The sequence below is a fragment of the Amphiura filiformis genome, chromosome 8, assembly GCF_039555335.1.
Source record: "Amphiura filiformis chromosome 8, Afil_fr2py, whole genome shotgun sequence".
NCBI lineage: Eukaryota > Metazoa > Echinodermata > Ophiuroidea > Amphilepidida > Amphiuridae > Amphiura > Amphiura filiformis.
The window spans coordinates 7,775,936-7,792,248 of record NC_092635.1 but is presented as its reverse complement, the minus strand read 5'-3'; the positions used below and the strand labels follow the sequence as shown (position 1 = coordinate 7,792,248).

Sequence of the window (16,313 nt, the reverse complement as noted above, 5' to 3'; positions counted from 1 at the left end):
TTGGCCAATATCCTATATATGTTTTGTTTTATAATAATTATTAAGTTCATGACCAATGATTGAAGTAGGCATGTTAATGGCAATGATGCTATTATTTAAACGTTAAAAACACCGAATTGCTGTTTATATTCAAAATGGGACCAAGTTTCAAAAAGTGAGCTGAGGTGGGGGCTTTTTAAACTTGCTGCTTTCTTTACGTTGTCAACGTTTTTTTGGTGGATTTTCTTTCTTTTTATGAATGTAGCCAAGCAGCTCTAAGCTTGGAAAGTCATCCATAAAATGAATAAAACGAAAAATAGATGTTTGAAATTATGTTATCCTTGATTTATGACAGTAAATAACTACTTTATCAGCCGTTTATTTTGAAAACTTGCTGGTTACTGCTACCGCGTGACTGTAATGTTAATAGGGATATATATACATTTTAATATACTTTAATTATTCAAGGCAACTAAGAAAATGTAAATATGAACAACACATACCCAATGTTGACGATGCCAGCGAGACACAGAGTCAGTCCGATTTACTTCAAATTAAAACCATGTAGCAAGGCTTATACTACGGAAGCATCTAAGTGCCACGACTTAGCAAGATAATTATGTTTTAATGATTGTGGTTTTTGTAGCCCTGCGAGGCAATCTAGTTGGATATCCAAATTTCGCGGTTGATAGTTCTTTGTAGCCCTGCGGGGCAATCTAGTTGGATTTCCTATTAAGCGGCGGTTGTTGGCGGTCTTTCGCGGTTTGTAGTTTTAATTTCCCTCATTCTTCATGCCCTACCCTCAATCGGGGATTAATTTATAGTTTAAGCTCGTTGGATAACTATACTTCATGTGTGTGTTCTTTGTGGCCCTGCGGGCAATCTAGTTGGATATCCAAATTTACGAGTTGATGGTTATTTAGATTTATAGATGTAGTTGGATTTCCTATTAAGCGGCGGTTGTTGGCGGTCTTTTCGCGGTTTGTGGTTTTGATTTCCCTCATTCTTTATGCCCTACCATCTATCGGGGTTAATTTGTAGTTTAAGCTTGTTGGATAACTATACTTCACAGTGTGTGGTTTTTGAAGCCCTGGGCAATATAGCTGGATGTCTCTATTGAGCGGCGGTTGTTGGTTGTCTTTCGCAGTTTGTGGTTTTAATTTGTTGGATATCCAAATTTCGCGGTTTGTGGTTCTTTTGTAGCCCTGCGGGCCAATCTAGTTGGATATCCCTAGTGAGCGGCGGTTTTGTGGCGTTCTTTTCGCGGTTTGTGGTTTTAATTTCTCTACTTGTTCAGGCCCTGGCCTCTATCGGTGGCTAATTTGTCTTTTAAACTGGTTGGATATCCATATTTCGCGGTTTGTGGTTCTTTGTGGCCCTGCGGGGCAATCTAGTTTGACATCCCTATTGAGCGGCGGTTGTTGGAGGTCTTTCGCGATTTGTGGTTTTGATTTCCCTCATTCTTCAAGCCCTGCAGTCTCTAGGGGGGGGGGGTAATTTATAGCTAAAAGAAGCTTGTTGGATAACCATACTTCTTTGTAGTCCCACGGGGCAATTTAGGTGGATATCCAAAATTCGCGGTTTGTGGTTCTTTGTAACCATGTGGGGCAATCTAGTTTGACATCCCTATTGAGCGGCGGTTGTTGGCGGTCTTTCGCGGTTTGTGATTTTAATTTCCCTCATTCTTCAAGCCCTGCTCTCTATCGAGGGTTAGTTAAATAGCTTAAGCTGGTTGGCTATCAACATTTCGCGGCTTGTGGTTCTTTGCAGCCCTGTGGAAAATCTTGTTGCACATTCCTATAGGCTGTGCCAAGTTGTTCTGTGTGTCTGTGGTGGGGACAGGCCCTCCTTTCAATAGGCCTTTGTGTATTTTTGCCGCTTTGCTAATTTGTCTTTACGTATGACTTTAATGGCCTTCCATATTTGGTTGTCTCTTTTTGGATACGTTTTTGTCCCTGCTGGCCTTCCATATTAGTGGAACAATTTTTCACACCTATAGACGAATCCAAATACACGCACCCCTAGCTACACCTGACTAGCAGCCTTTAGTTGGGTCCCCGTCGGCTACAATGCATCCAAAATGCGAAATGATTCGGCCTTGGCGGAAATTTTAAACTGCATTCCATCACCCGTTTTACACCTTCCGCGAAAACACAGGTAGACAAAAGAATGCACACACAATACAGTTCCAACAGTTGTGCTAATAAAAGCCGCCTTACACCTAGAGAAGGTCGAGGAGGGTTAATAGAATAGAGATAATTCCGCAGATAATCCCGTCGCATCTATTCATAGATGTACAAATGGATGAACAAAAGGACTATGTATGAATAGATGCGACAGGATTACCTCTATTGTATATATTATTCTATTAACCCTCCTCGTCTTTGCATCTTCTCTAGGTGTTAGGCGGCATTTATTTGCACAATCGGGCGCTCAAAACCCCAGGTTGGTGCCAGCGGGAAACCAAAGATGGCCGACCAAATCCTGACCATGACTTGGCTCGTTGGATTCGTCTATAGTGTGTATGCAACAAACCAACCGGAACGGTATAACAATTGAAATGAGAGTCATGTAGGAATACAGTTCTACGATAGCTGAAGATGACAGAGGGACAGGTCTCTAGATCGATTCAACAACCATTCATACATGTTTTATTGTCCTATTATCATGCAAATCGCCCCGTGGTAGGACAGAACTTTATTTAAATGAGAAAATATTGGTAACCTGATCTAGTTTCTTGTGTTATTCAGATTGTTGTGTTGTTCAGATTTAAATAAATAAAGAAAGTAATAAAGAGATTTCTTTTATTATTTGTTCTGCCAGCGGCTGCACTATAGTTTTTTTTTAAAATAGGCCCTTAATATAATAAATAATAAACCTGAGAATCAAACATCTTGCTTTGATAAAAAAAATAATATCACAATAGCACTGGATGATTAAAATTGTGTTATCCTTGATTAAGGGCTGGGGTATGAACGTTTGGACAGTATTTATTGTGGGACATTAGAGCACATCAGACATATCGAATTGCATTCTGAATACGAAGAATGGCCTTCTGATATCAAATAATTTACATTTTTTGAAATTCGCAATTCAATACACATTTTATGGCAAATCATTAAAAATTGATATTTTTGATATTTAACAGTACTTGAAGTAAACTTTATGAATCTGATGATTTATACTTGAAGTGTATGTAGGTGGGATGAAAAGCCGACGATCAATTGAAAATTTTGACCTTTCGTATTGAAGATATGGATTTTTTCCCAAAACACCAAAAAAAATTTAGGTCTTTTGAAGTAAACTTTATGAATCTGATGATTTATACTTGAAGTGTATGTAGGTGGGATGAAAAGCCGACGATCAATTGAAAATATTAACCGTTCGTATTGAAGATATGGATTTTTTTCCCAAAACACCAAAAAAAAAAAAATTAGGTCTTTTTGGGGAAAAAATCCATATCTTCAATATGAAAGGTCAAAATTTTCAATTGAACGTCGGCTTTTCGTCCCTGCTACATACACTTTAAGAATATATCATTAGATTTATATAATTTACTTCGAGGACTGTTATATATCAAAAATTTGAAAAATATCATATTTTTATAATTTGTCATAAAATTTGTATTATATTGTGATTTTCAAAAATGAAAATTATTTGATATCAGAAAGACATGCTTCGTATTCAGAATGCAATTCGATAGGTCTGAGGTGCTCTCATGTCCCACAAAAATACTGTCGAAACGCATAATAAACGCTCATTTTAGATCCCTTAATGACAATAAAATTATTGTTTAATACAATATTGAAAAAAAAAACAGTTAGTCATCGGGTTTGAACTCGGATCCCCGGATCCGAGTCGAACGCTTGAAACCATTGAGCTACGGGACTCTGATATAAATTGCTGTGTCATTATTATATGAATGGGTGCATCGTCCGGAAAGAACAAAAGAATTGTGAAAAACTTGATTTGTTGGCGAATGGGGCTCAGAATTTTTATGTAGGGTATCTCAGAAAATGCTAGGGTATAATTGGAAGTAAATCTGAAAAAGTATTGTGTAGGTGATTGCCCGCTAGTGCTGTAGCCTTGTCCAAAAATTCTGGATCAGCATTATTTTCCACTAATTTTCGCTATGAAATAACGGGTGAAATGAAGCAAAAGTGTTTGTTTATTATTAAACAATGGTTGACTGTAGGATTGGTGTCCCTTTTTGAATTAATGAGTTGTCAAGATATTACATTTGGGACTCTAAATAACATTAAACATGGTTTTAGATACACTTTGTACCCAGCGAAAAATATCATAGAACAATAGAAGTCAAGTGTTTTAATGTTAGGTGTAAATATAGTCTCGCGGGAGCATCTTATTAGTCTTCTTTAACAGTCTTTTTTTTTAAAACTTGCTGGTCACGGCTACCGCGTGACTCTAATATTGAACTAGGCCTATAATCTAGTCAACTGATAATGATAATGACAATAATGAAGTACAGTGTTTGCAAGTTCACCCTGCATAGTATTCATGCTATAAATGTCAATTTAGCGATGCGATGATGAAGAAGCTCTAGTCGTAAATATTATTGACTTGAAAGTTTAAAAAAAGGTTTATTTAATAACAATCTGATATATTTTAATTTAACAGCTTGCCTCGTAAAGTCATGCATTTTTTACGCAATTCGCATGTTGCATTAAGCACTTGATTAAACTTTGTGATCGCCCTGATAGTACATACCCTGGATGTTAAACCACCAGGTAAGCTTAAGGGAATTATGCTCAAATTGAAAATGTTGACCTACTTTATATCAATTTAACCCGCAATATTCTAAATGATATTAGAGCATACTATAATTGATGTGTTGATAGTTCTACATGATTTGACTTCAATTTTAATTGATATATTGGTTTGAAGATAACAATCAAAGTTTTATTTATAGTGATGGAATAAGGTTTGATGGGGCATCCACAAATGGTGGCATGTTATGCCCTTGGTGGTGAAGAGACTTCGTAAGTGGTGTGCACCATGTAATTGGAAAGCAAAATCTTGAAAAAAGTGTATAACAAAATATTTAAAGAATAAGCAAATATTTCATTCAAACTACATTGCTATGCTCATTTTAGACATTGTATGCCCGTTCTCCTGGCCATTTTAAAAGGAAATGAACCATTCACATGGAGGCACTTTTTTGTTATTTTGTGGACAAATAGTTCCTCTTATGTCTGAACTAAACCTTTTTACCTTCATCTTACAAGTATTTTACTATTTTCTGACATGTTCAAACTCCAGTTGTAAATAGATTAATCAATTGCAATATGATGATTTCATCACATGGTTGTTTGAAGTGCATTTTCCATAACTTTGATTTGAATTCAAACTCCACATACATTGACCATGACCATGTTAATATTTCATCCTGTGCCATAGGCAATACACCTGAACCAAACATATGTGTTTATAATAGCACTAATTAAAATGGAACCAAAAGATAACAAAAAGGATGGCCTAACAGCTGATGTATAATTGAAATATTTCCTATCACCATCATCATCATTAACATCATTGTCATCATCATTGTCATTATCCTGCGGAGCATGCAGGCAACTATGATATTTCTCCATACACAGCAGCAATCTTTGGCAAGTGAGGCGATGTGTTCCGCACCATCATATGAAAGATGTGCCCCTGGAATCTCCATTGGAGATTACTTATGCAGTGGTTAAGAGGCTCTGTATTGGTCATGGCATATATGCTGGCATTTGAGACATCATCCCTCCATTTTATTATTCAGCATAATCCTGGAGTAGGAGGTAACAAAAGCATTGATTTTGCCCTGTATGTCCTGTGACAACACAAAGGATTCACAACCATAGAGGGGATTGGTCACACAGGTAGTGTGGAATGCCTTGTGTTAAGATCACTTGCAGTAAATGACATTTTGGAATCAAGATGCAAATATTAATCAATGAAGGAGAGAAATAAATGTTGTGGCTTGATCCAGTCAAGTTTTTGACAAATTTTACCATGCTGTAATCATTGGTAATAACCTTTTTGATTAATAATCATGGTATTTCTAGCTAAATCTAACGATAAGATAATTAATTGAAAGTTCAACCTGATGTGACTTTTCAGATAAATGAAATCCTTTGTGGTTGATAGTGCATGCAATAGCAATAACTATTATCAGTTTAATGAATAACATATCATTCTTGCATTGATTACCCGGAAAGTAGAGTCAGTTATGAATAATTCTTTTGATGATGATGCACACATACACAGGTTTGTCATTAAGGTCATGGTTGCAACAGTGTTATTTATTTCCTGATTAAAATATGATCATGATAATGTTACGATGATAATGATCATGTGCCATGATACACGTACACTTATGTGAGCTTGGCATTCCTTTAAAATACCTTACCATCGTAGGTTTTCAAAGTGTCTTTTAAATAACGGTGCATAAAGCTGTATGTAAATGGTAGGGTAAACAAGCCTGCCACTTCTTGACTCCTTCCGTCCTTCTCTTTCCTTGCCCCATCCTCCCTTTTCTTTCTTTCTCTACTCTCCATCCAGTACCGTAGCCAGGATTTTAGTGTGAGGGGGCAAAGCCAAATTTTCGTCTCCATTTGTCAAATTATTGTCATTTTAAGGACACTTTACTCTTTGTCATCCCCATTTTATACCAAATTTCCTCTGGGGGCCAGTTTGCCCCCTGGCTCCCCCTGGCTACACCCTTGCTACGTACATTTTCTCTCTGTCACCTATATCTCCCATCCTCTTCTCCCCCTTCTCTCTTTCAACCTTTTTCTATTCTTTCTTTTTTCTTTCCTGTCTCTCTCTCTCTCTCTCTCTCACTCTCTCTTCCTTTCTCCATGTGATGCACTGATTAGCTTATGTGTCAGCAAGAGAAAATACTACGGTAACAGATGTAAGGAAACATATGGGTCAGTTTATTAAAAATAACTGGATTGTAATACATTTTCATTAAGTGTCACATTGTAAGTTTTTAGGTCAAATAAAAGCATCAAATTATACAAACTGACCACAATAGGTAAATGACCACTTGAGATGACCCATCCATCTGATGAGTATTGGATCTATTGGATACAGTGTTGCCACATTTGCTTAGACATGAGGCACAAGGCACCAATAGCTACCAATGAGGCGGCAAATGGTGGTCAATAGCCCAATTGAGACTGTTCTCACAAAATGAGCAGAAAGTCGCCAGGGAGGAAAGGGGAATAAGGTTCATTGATCGAATGTACCAGAAAACAATAGAAAACATAATAATTCTTCTTTGAAATTTGACTTTGAACACCAAGTGAGGGAGCAATCATGGCAAGCTATGTCATTTCAAAGCTTATGATCCAAAATTATGAATCTGGCCAAAAAATTTGAAACTTCCTCTCATTTTGTGGGACCTGTTCTCAATTTTCCAGATAAATCTTGATCAGTTCCCTCGCATCACGATGTCCAAACAGAGAGTGTGTTACTGTTAGCACGAGTAGTGGTACATCGCACTGATGTGCGCAGTGTTGAGTCGGGAAGAGGCGGGCACATATTGGGGCTAAAGGCTGAGACCACCTCTCTACCCACTACCTCAACAGAGACAGTAATTTGCTTGTGGATAGTGCAGAGGCTCTTCACTAGAGCTATTTCCCGTCAAAGTTCTAATCTTTTGCGAATATTTTCGACAACGTTTTGTGTTGGCTGGGATAAACGATAAACAATTTTTGGCCAGCTATCAAAAGTAGCCCAATGTGTGGGTAATGCGCTGCCTGGCAACACTTATTTAGGCTGAGTTCACATAGAAGTATACGGTATACGGTATTAGCTATCTGAAATACGCTCATTCGATCAGGCTGAGTTCATATAGGAGTATACTATGTGAACTCAGCCTGATCAATGAGCGTATTTCATATAGCGGATAGCAAGTATGTCAGTTTACCCATTTTCTTCGTCTTATCAAATGCTTGTAACTTTACTTCTTGAGGTCACATTGCATTCAATGAGGTGTCATAATGTGCAGAATTAGATAGTGCATCTATTAAAAAATGAATTTACCCACATATGGTTTAGGTTTTTAAAATTAGGACGGTATACGCTGCACTAAAATCGAACACGCATACGATTCCCACTATACTAAACTATACGCATGAGTATACGGCCTTTTCGAATAGCTCTTATGTGACCCGGTACTATGAAATTACCTTGCTCGATTTAAGCTATACGCGTGCACCGGCAAAAGCGTGCATCGTATACCGAATAGTATACTTCTATCGATCGTAGCCTTATGTGACCCGGTACTATGAAATTGCCTTGCTCGATTTGAGCTATCTGCGTGCACCTGCAAAGCGTGCACCGTATACCCGAATAGTATACTTCTATGTGAACGCAGCCTTATCCACATGGGGGAGCTTGCATGCTTGCTCTTGGGTTTTTTTTGGGTGTGTGTTTTGGAGGTCTTTGAAATATATGGTTTGTGTTTTAGCAGAAAAATGTGTTGAAAGATAAAATAATCACTAAACAAGGGGTGTTTTTTACCTGATAACTTCCAAAAGGAGATGCAAAAAGGAGTGTTTTCAAAGTTGAATAATGAGCATCAGTACCCATGAACATACAGGGAGTAAGGACAGGGATTTATTCAAATAAAGATCAGTTTTAAGAAACTGATCTTAAAAGACAACTGAAGACATCTGGGTCAAGGCAACCCATCCTGTTTTTCCTTCTATTTATAAAAAAATCATCAGACGATTTACTTTGACAATAAATGTTTTAGTATTTCTGAAATGTTTATTATCAAAGCAACATACTTATTACCTAAATAAACCATACATATTCAATTATTTTCTAAACTAGACTTTAAAATAGGGAAAATATGTTTCAGTGAATGTTCTCAGGAAAACGAGTTAATATATTACACTTTCTTGGAAAATGTTATTGGAAGTGAGCGTCAGATGTTATTGTTACATTAAAATTGGTTTTCCCTCATCGGATTTTGTGGTTTGATGTTTCAACGTTCAGTCCGTACCAATCACGATCTTGTCACCACTCAAAGCATATCGTAGAGAAGATAAAGCAGCGTTGCTATGACAACTAGGATTTCCCGGCATGATGGGAGCTCAGGTTACATACTGGGATAATCAATGAACATTGGCAGTGAGCCATGCCATTGCATTATATTGCGTGTTGCTCAGTTGCAGATGCTAGGTACGTGTGTTTGATGGGTCTCGTAGATACACCTAATTGGTGGACTGTAAGCGGCTCTTACAAAATCCAGCAAGCTCTGGCTGTCATTCAGTAGCACGTATTCAGGAAGCTTACTACCTTGATAAAGCCCACTGTGAATACTGCCAAACTTAATTCTTTGAGATGAAAGCTCACAGATGAAGCTCTTGGCATGTGTAGAAATGTGACCAATGTAGGATTTTCCACTGCTTAATATAAGAGGATTTGGGAATAGATGTGTATCGTTTTACTCTTGGAATGTTTACAACAATGCACAGGTAAGTCCAAATCTCTTGTTAGCATGCTACAAAAAATGTCTGAATGTCACATGTATACTTTCAACCGTAAGGGTTTTATTGTTGTTTTTCTAGGTGTGTGAGTTAAATTTATTTTACAATATCATTTTAAAGAAGAAAGCCCAAATTTAAGGCATGACCATTTTGAATGGTTTCTGCATTTTTGGGAAAATTCACAGAAAATGGTGAAAAACTTGTCTCTTTATTATATATGGCTTTTCAGTGTTTTATTTTTCTAAGCAGTTTTCATGTTTATGGTTTATTTATGATACATAAATCTGTTATTGACAATTTACAAGCTAAGTAGAAATTGTTGAAAATTTGAATTAAATTCAAGTGCATCTATTCCTGGCTTTTGTAAATGTCACCTTTAACATTTTGTAAGTATTTAACTTGCTCTTTAGTTTCAAATGGTTTATATTTGACCCTTAAAGGAGGATGGACTGTGAACTGTAAAATTCATATCTAAATCTAAAACAACAACTCTGACAGTGGGGGTTAAAGATATGGAACAAAGGGGAAGACAGCATGTGATAAAGTTGGATCATTCTCCTTTAATTGTACAGTTTAATTGCTGATCAAGTAAATTTAGAACATTTTATGGAAACTGACTTAAGATACAGATATGTGATTTCTTTTGTTCTTTATGGTAAAGCAAGGACTAACATTGATATATTAGAGAACTTTGATGGTGATTTCAGCACAAAAGTAGCTATTCTAATGTGTTGGTTCAAAATGATGAAATCAAAATAACGTTTTGAACCACCAGGTTAAAAACCAGTTTGACCCCTGCAGAAATAATGGTTTGGTCCTGTTAGTTTATTGCTAAAAGATCAATATGAAGTGATATAAGATCAATATGAGGTGATACATGTGTATTGTCTATTTGTTTATCATGGGCACCATCAGTGTTCATTGGGCCAATCAGCGATCACCTTTAACAAGGCTTGATTCTTGTGTGTGTGTATGTACCACCATTATTCTGTCAACATTCATGCAGACAAGTCATGTGGTGAATTTTTTCTCACAAATTTAGTTGGAGAATTAAAACAAATTTGTCATGATCGTGTATGAAGGAAATAAATTGAGGGGACTGCTGTGGATAAATGATGCTACTATAGCTGGAATAAAAACTTTAGGTCTATTATAATTGCACAAGTACCGGGCAATTCGCCCGGGTGCATGGCTTGATATTTCATCGGTTATTTAAGTGCATTCATAGACCGTTTAAATCTACATCTAAAAAGAAATACTTGGACAGGACCAATTCAATTGGTATCGACGTCCAGATTCTAGTGGCATCACAAATGTCTAAAACATCGCAACTACAAATGGTAGTAATAGTTTGGTTTCCTTTTAGCATCCGAAGTGGGCAGAAAATAGACGCGTTTTAATTTGAAGTGTTTACGCATCGAAACAACCAGCTGCAGGGCGAGTGAAACCATCGAGATGATGTTACAGCGGCCTTGCGGCAAGCATGGAAGGATCGAAGGGTAAATAATTTGCGACATTGATCAGAATTTTATTTGCATCAAATACCTGGTTAAAACTAACCCGATTGAGGGAACGGAAGCCGCTGGAATGTAACAATTCTACGTAAAATAACAGTACTGAAACGTAATTTTCAAGTAAGATGTCTGCAGTCATCTATCCAGTATCCATGAAGAGGAGGCAGCAGTGGTGTTGAGGTCAAAATGACTGTCATAATGAGTTGATTTGGTGAGAAACTTGCTTTTAAAAAGTTCGTCATATCAGTTTCAGTATAAGCGTAGGGAGATATATTCAATAGTGAGACAAAGTATTAATATTGCTTTATTAAATTTACTTCACTAAAATGACTGAGCTAAAAGTACGTCAAACTTTGATTCACGAAAACAGAACACAAAACACAAAGCCCGTCAATCAATCGGTGGTGATTATGCAAATAGCCGATTTTCTATGACGTGTCAGCAACCCATTACAAGCATTACAATGATTGCGACGGTCGTATATTAATATTAATGAGATGACGTTATACCTAAATTTACACTAGTATATAATACATCGTTGAATACGTACGACGTTGAGTCGAAACCAAAACAAATTTTATGAGCTTTTATGTATCAATAAACTTGTGCAGTTAATGGGTTAAAATGTTATAAATTAGTATCATATTGGGCTTTTACATTTAATTTACGTTGTTCACGTAATGCATTAACTTAATTGAGAGAAAAATATCTGACTTCTGCAGGACAAAGATAGGCATGACAGGCTGCAGAATTCAACGCACTTGATTATATCGAATTGGCGTGTTTCATTGAAAATATGATCGATATTATTTCAAAACAGGGCGGGACAATGAATGCCCAGAATGAATGACAAGTTGGGGCAATGATTGATTTTAAAGGGTGCTTTGATAAAAAGCATGGATCAGAAATAATAAGCGTTGGGTCAAGAGAACTCAAACTTTTGGGGAGTACCAAGCCTTGGTCCAAGGTCCAATAAATTCACAGATTTTGATTGTTGTAGTGGATTAAAAGATCTCGGGTTTTCCCTTGTTGGAGTAAATTAAAATAAAGAGGTGGGCCATGCGGCGACATACATCGTACTACTGTTTATGCTCTCTCCATTCATATGCAGCTGGTTTTTTTTTTTTTGTGGGTGGGGCATCTTGTAGTAATGTCAATGACCATCGGGAAATTTAATGAGCAGCTTTAATTCTGAATGGTGCACTTTCGTGTGCAGTTTTAATTTTGAATGATTTTAATTTTGAATGGTGCACAGTTTTTGCTGATAGCAATCGTCATGAAAAATTGTAAAATGGTTAGCAGGTTTAATATTCAAGGCAATCGGTGAGCGTCATGTAAATAGAGATGCTTGTGTATGAAACTTGCGGAAAATGTCAACAGAAATGAACAGCACTATAATAATTTTAGCATTTTGGAAGGTCGTTTAAGGGTTTCTCGGACAGTAGACTGCCTCGTACTCCACTTATTTGCATACTCTGGCTGTTAGTAGGTATGTCACAGTGGCTGCACAATAATTCTGTCATACTGTGCACGCATACATAACAGTGAATCAAAAAGCGCGCGGATCAAAGTTGGCCAATTTTTGAAAACATACATGTCAAAAAACGATTTCCCCGTTATGGTTCATTGATCACAATAATTTGTCTGTTTAATATCTGGTAGGTGAAACATTTCCTAAATCACTATCAACTCATGAAATTAAACACTGCCTAGTTTAAGAGTTAAGACCTGTTTTATGAATTTTTTTAGATCGTCCATAAATCAATAAATATAGGTCTCTCGAAATAGAGGACCTAGTACCACCGGTCTGAAATACCAGTGTTTGTTATCATGTATTTTTTTCCCTTGGACAATGAGTGAAACACTTCCCTATACCAATTGAAAACTCGGTGCACTTTGGCAATTAACTGCAGTTTCTTTATTCAACATCACAGCAGGTTCATATTTGACAAAATTATGCTGTATGAATAAAACATAAATAAAACATTGAAAAAAGTAAAAATTACATATGCCTAATTAACATAAGAATGGCATAAATATATAATTAGATGTAATTAGCTAATTTGCATAATTAATGACTTTTTGTGTATTTTTTGTTACCAAATGAAAGAACTTTGGGTACTTATGTGTGCAAAAAAACGCATCCTCATATCATGTACGGTTCTCTGTTGGCATTATTTTTGCATATTAATTAGCTGGACTTAGTAATTTTAAGCTTTTATTTGTCTGCAGATTGGTCAAAATGGCTAAAATTGTATATTTGGTGGATTTATTACATTTATTCGAGGAGAGATTTTTAATCTTGTTTTCTTTAACGAAGTCCGGAAAGATATGCAATTAATCTGTGATACTTAAATCAATGCTACCTTTTCAAGTAAGTGTCCGAATAAGCATTACAAATCCCAAAAATTACCATTTTGCCATTTATAACAATTTGTGGCAGGTTTTCACCCGATTTCCGGGTATCTTCAAGTTGACGTTACATCACTTTGCATTATCCGATTTCAATTCTGTTTTTTGTTTTATGAAGCATTCATAACGATGATTCAATTAAAAGCGTCAAATAACATGTTTCTGCTGCGCTTATTTTTGGGGTGATATACCTACTGTTAGTATTACATTAAGGTTATTAATTATTTTAAACTGTTGTGATTTGGTAGTTCACAGCATCTTACGAATGGTAGTGAGCTTTGGCAAAAACTGCATTGCTCAATTCATAGCGAGTGTGTAGAAGAATTAAAATATCACAGATATACTTTTATAGGTGCTGCGGTTCTTGAGTTATGTTGTAAAGAGGGCTGAAACAACAACACTTTTGTAAAACGTACATAACTCATTCACAACAATAAATTAAGCACGTTTGCAAAGTATACGATTTGTAGAATGAACTTTTGCAAAACATCTAGTTGTTATTTTTCAATAATATATTGATCTAGATACGGTCTATAATGAATCGATTTTTAGGTTGCTTCGACCAACAATACCTCGTCTACCCTTAAATTAACACTAATCATTTGACCACTTAATGTTGAATACAGTAATTGTAAATTGAACGCATTCATAATGGTTAACATTTATTATCGAAAATAGTCTATGACATATTCTATTTTGTCATATATGCAAAAATTGTGATTTTTAAAGGAGCTTATGGAAAATTTATCATCAGGAAAGCCAAAGTGATAAACAAGTTGGTGGATCATAGTCTATGGTCTATGGTTGGATTGCCCAAATTCTTCCAGCTAATTTGCCGAATGCTTATTGATCAGCAATGAGTTCCAACTCGGCATAGTTTACTTCAATTGTTTACTCCACTCGGTGACATCTTTATGTACCCGGATTTTCAAAAAAATGAGTAAATATTTTGTTTTTTCTTTGAGTAAGGTATTTTCATTAGGCTTGTGTGTATATATAGGTGAAGGACTATATGCTTGCACAATTTGCTCCTCCTTGTTTCTCTCTTCTTCATTGCAGATTAAATACTTCTAGTTGGGTAGCAGAAGGAAGATGCTTTGCCTGTTTTAAGAGTCATAATTACCACAGCTACTTGGCGTTGATCCCATCATTAACCTACAATACCTACAGGGGCTTACTTTAGCCACATATAACAATGACTTATATTGGTATAGTTTTGCACATAACATGGAATGTTACTGAAGGAGGCTAAGGATGGATGCAAATACCACTGAAGAAGTTACTGCATGGTCCTTTATTAAGCAGTCAAAGGATGATACAAGAACAGCGTACAATATATTCAGCACAGATTAATAAATATACTCGATTAACATGATAATGGTATAATTAAACACTAGGTATAGATGCACTTCTGCCTAGGTGAAGAAGAAATTGTATAGTATTGCATGTTGCATTTATAAGCTACACAAGGACTGTTTCAATTGCTTGGGTTAATAAGCATAAAATAAAACGGCATGCAATCATGTATTAAAAAAACCAAAAACCATGTACTCACTTCTTATTGAGATGGGACCAAAGTACTGGAATTGCGTGTGATTCAATTTATCGGAACATTTGACTGGCTCACCAGCATGTATTATACAGCATTATCAAATATTACTTTCAGTTGTTGTGTATCGGTATACTCCAAATGTCTGCTTAATGGAAGTATGGAGAAAGTATATTTAGCAATTGGAGTGCTCAAGTTATAAGTTTACATTTGCTGACACTGTGCAGTGGATAACTTACATTGTACAAGAACAATAATTATTAAGAATTCAATTGTCAGGTTGGCGTAAGTTAGTCAGTGACCAAACTACATTTTCACATTTTCTCCAGAAACTTAAGAAACAGAATGACAGTGCCCGCAAATTTCAAGATTGTTTTCATATATAGTATTTGGTCGCTCTCGTGATGTGTCTTGCTCTTTTCATTTGAGCATTATACCTGATGTAGATATGTTTGCTTCGCCACTTTGGTATTGTTAGTTCATATTTTGATATTATTGTATTATTAATAATTGTGCAATTTTGGTTATTAATTATATTTAAAAAAGTGTGCAATATGTTTCGCATAATATTTTGCCTACTCACTCAAGTTATTTTCTTGGTTGTTCTTGTGATTGCTCTTTTCATTGAGTATTATACCTGGTGTAAATATGTTTGTTTCGCATACGTTGGTATTGTTTGTGTTAAGTATCCATTTGTTTGGAATTTTTCATATTCAATTTGATACTGTGTTAAATTGCCATTTTGATATTGCATTGAATTGATCATGTGTTTAATTGCTTTATGCGGTATACTTCATTTTCATTTTTTAGTTTTCAACTCACGTGTTATCTATGTAGTGTACAGCTTGGCTTTAAAAAAAAAAAAAAAATTGTGTTTTATGATTCTAATTTCATCTTCTGTTTGATATCTGTTTGCAGTATATTGCGTTGTTTATAAAAATTACTTTGGTTAAGCTTATTTTGCTTTATTGCTTTTGCCGTCACTTTAAACATTTCACATAGTTGTTTCTTTGCTCATTTTGCATGTATTTTTTCCGTGCAATCCCTTTTGTGCAATGTTCATTGTGTTCCTCATTTAAAATTTAATTGTTATTTTTTAATGATGTATATTTATAGTTCTATGGGCATTTTGTTTTTACGTACTCATGTTTTAATTGTAAAGCGCCTTGTGGTCTTTGATATAATGCGCTATATAAGATTAAGTTGCTGATAATCTGATAATCATGCATAACGGGCGATAACAGATCTATAAAAGGCCCTCGCAATATGTTAGCTACAAAACCTTATAAAGTTTTATGACTTATGGATTACAAATGGGTCACAAAACTCACAAATTGTTTGACCAAAAGG

At 35.8% G+C, this 16,313-nt stretch overlaps 2 protein-coding genes across 3 annotated transcripts in view; one reads left to right on the top strand and one right to left on the bottom strand.

Moving 5' to 3' along the window:
- The window catches only part of LOC140158580 (uncharacterized), a 111,394-nt gene that overhangs the window by 3,539 nt on the left and 91,542 nt on the right, over window positions 1-16,313 (top strand). The window contains exon 1 of one of the 2 annotated variants that reach the window (XM_072181717.1): window positions 9,193-9,476. The exons of the other annotated variant lie outside the window; for it this stretch is intronic. The gene's annotated coding sequence lies outside the window, so the exon portion shown is untranslated. Of the gene's footprint in view, window positions 1-9,192; window positions 9,477-16,313 lie in introns of those variants that run through there. 2 annotated transcript variants of the gene reach the window in all.
- LOC140158581 (translocon-associated protein subunit beta-like) overlaps window positions 1-16,313 on the bottom strand; it is a 468,516-nt gene that overhangs the window by 444,589 nt on the left and 7,614 nt on the right. The gene's annotated exons all lie outside the window — the stretch shown is intronic.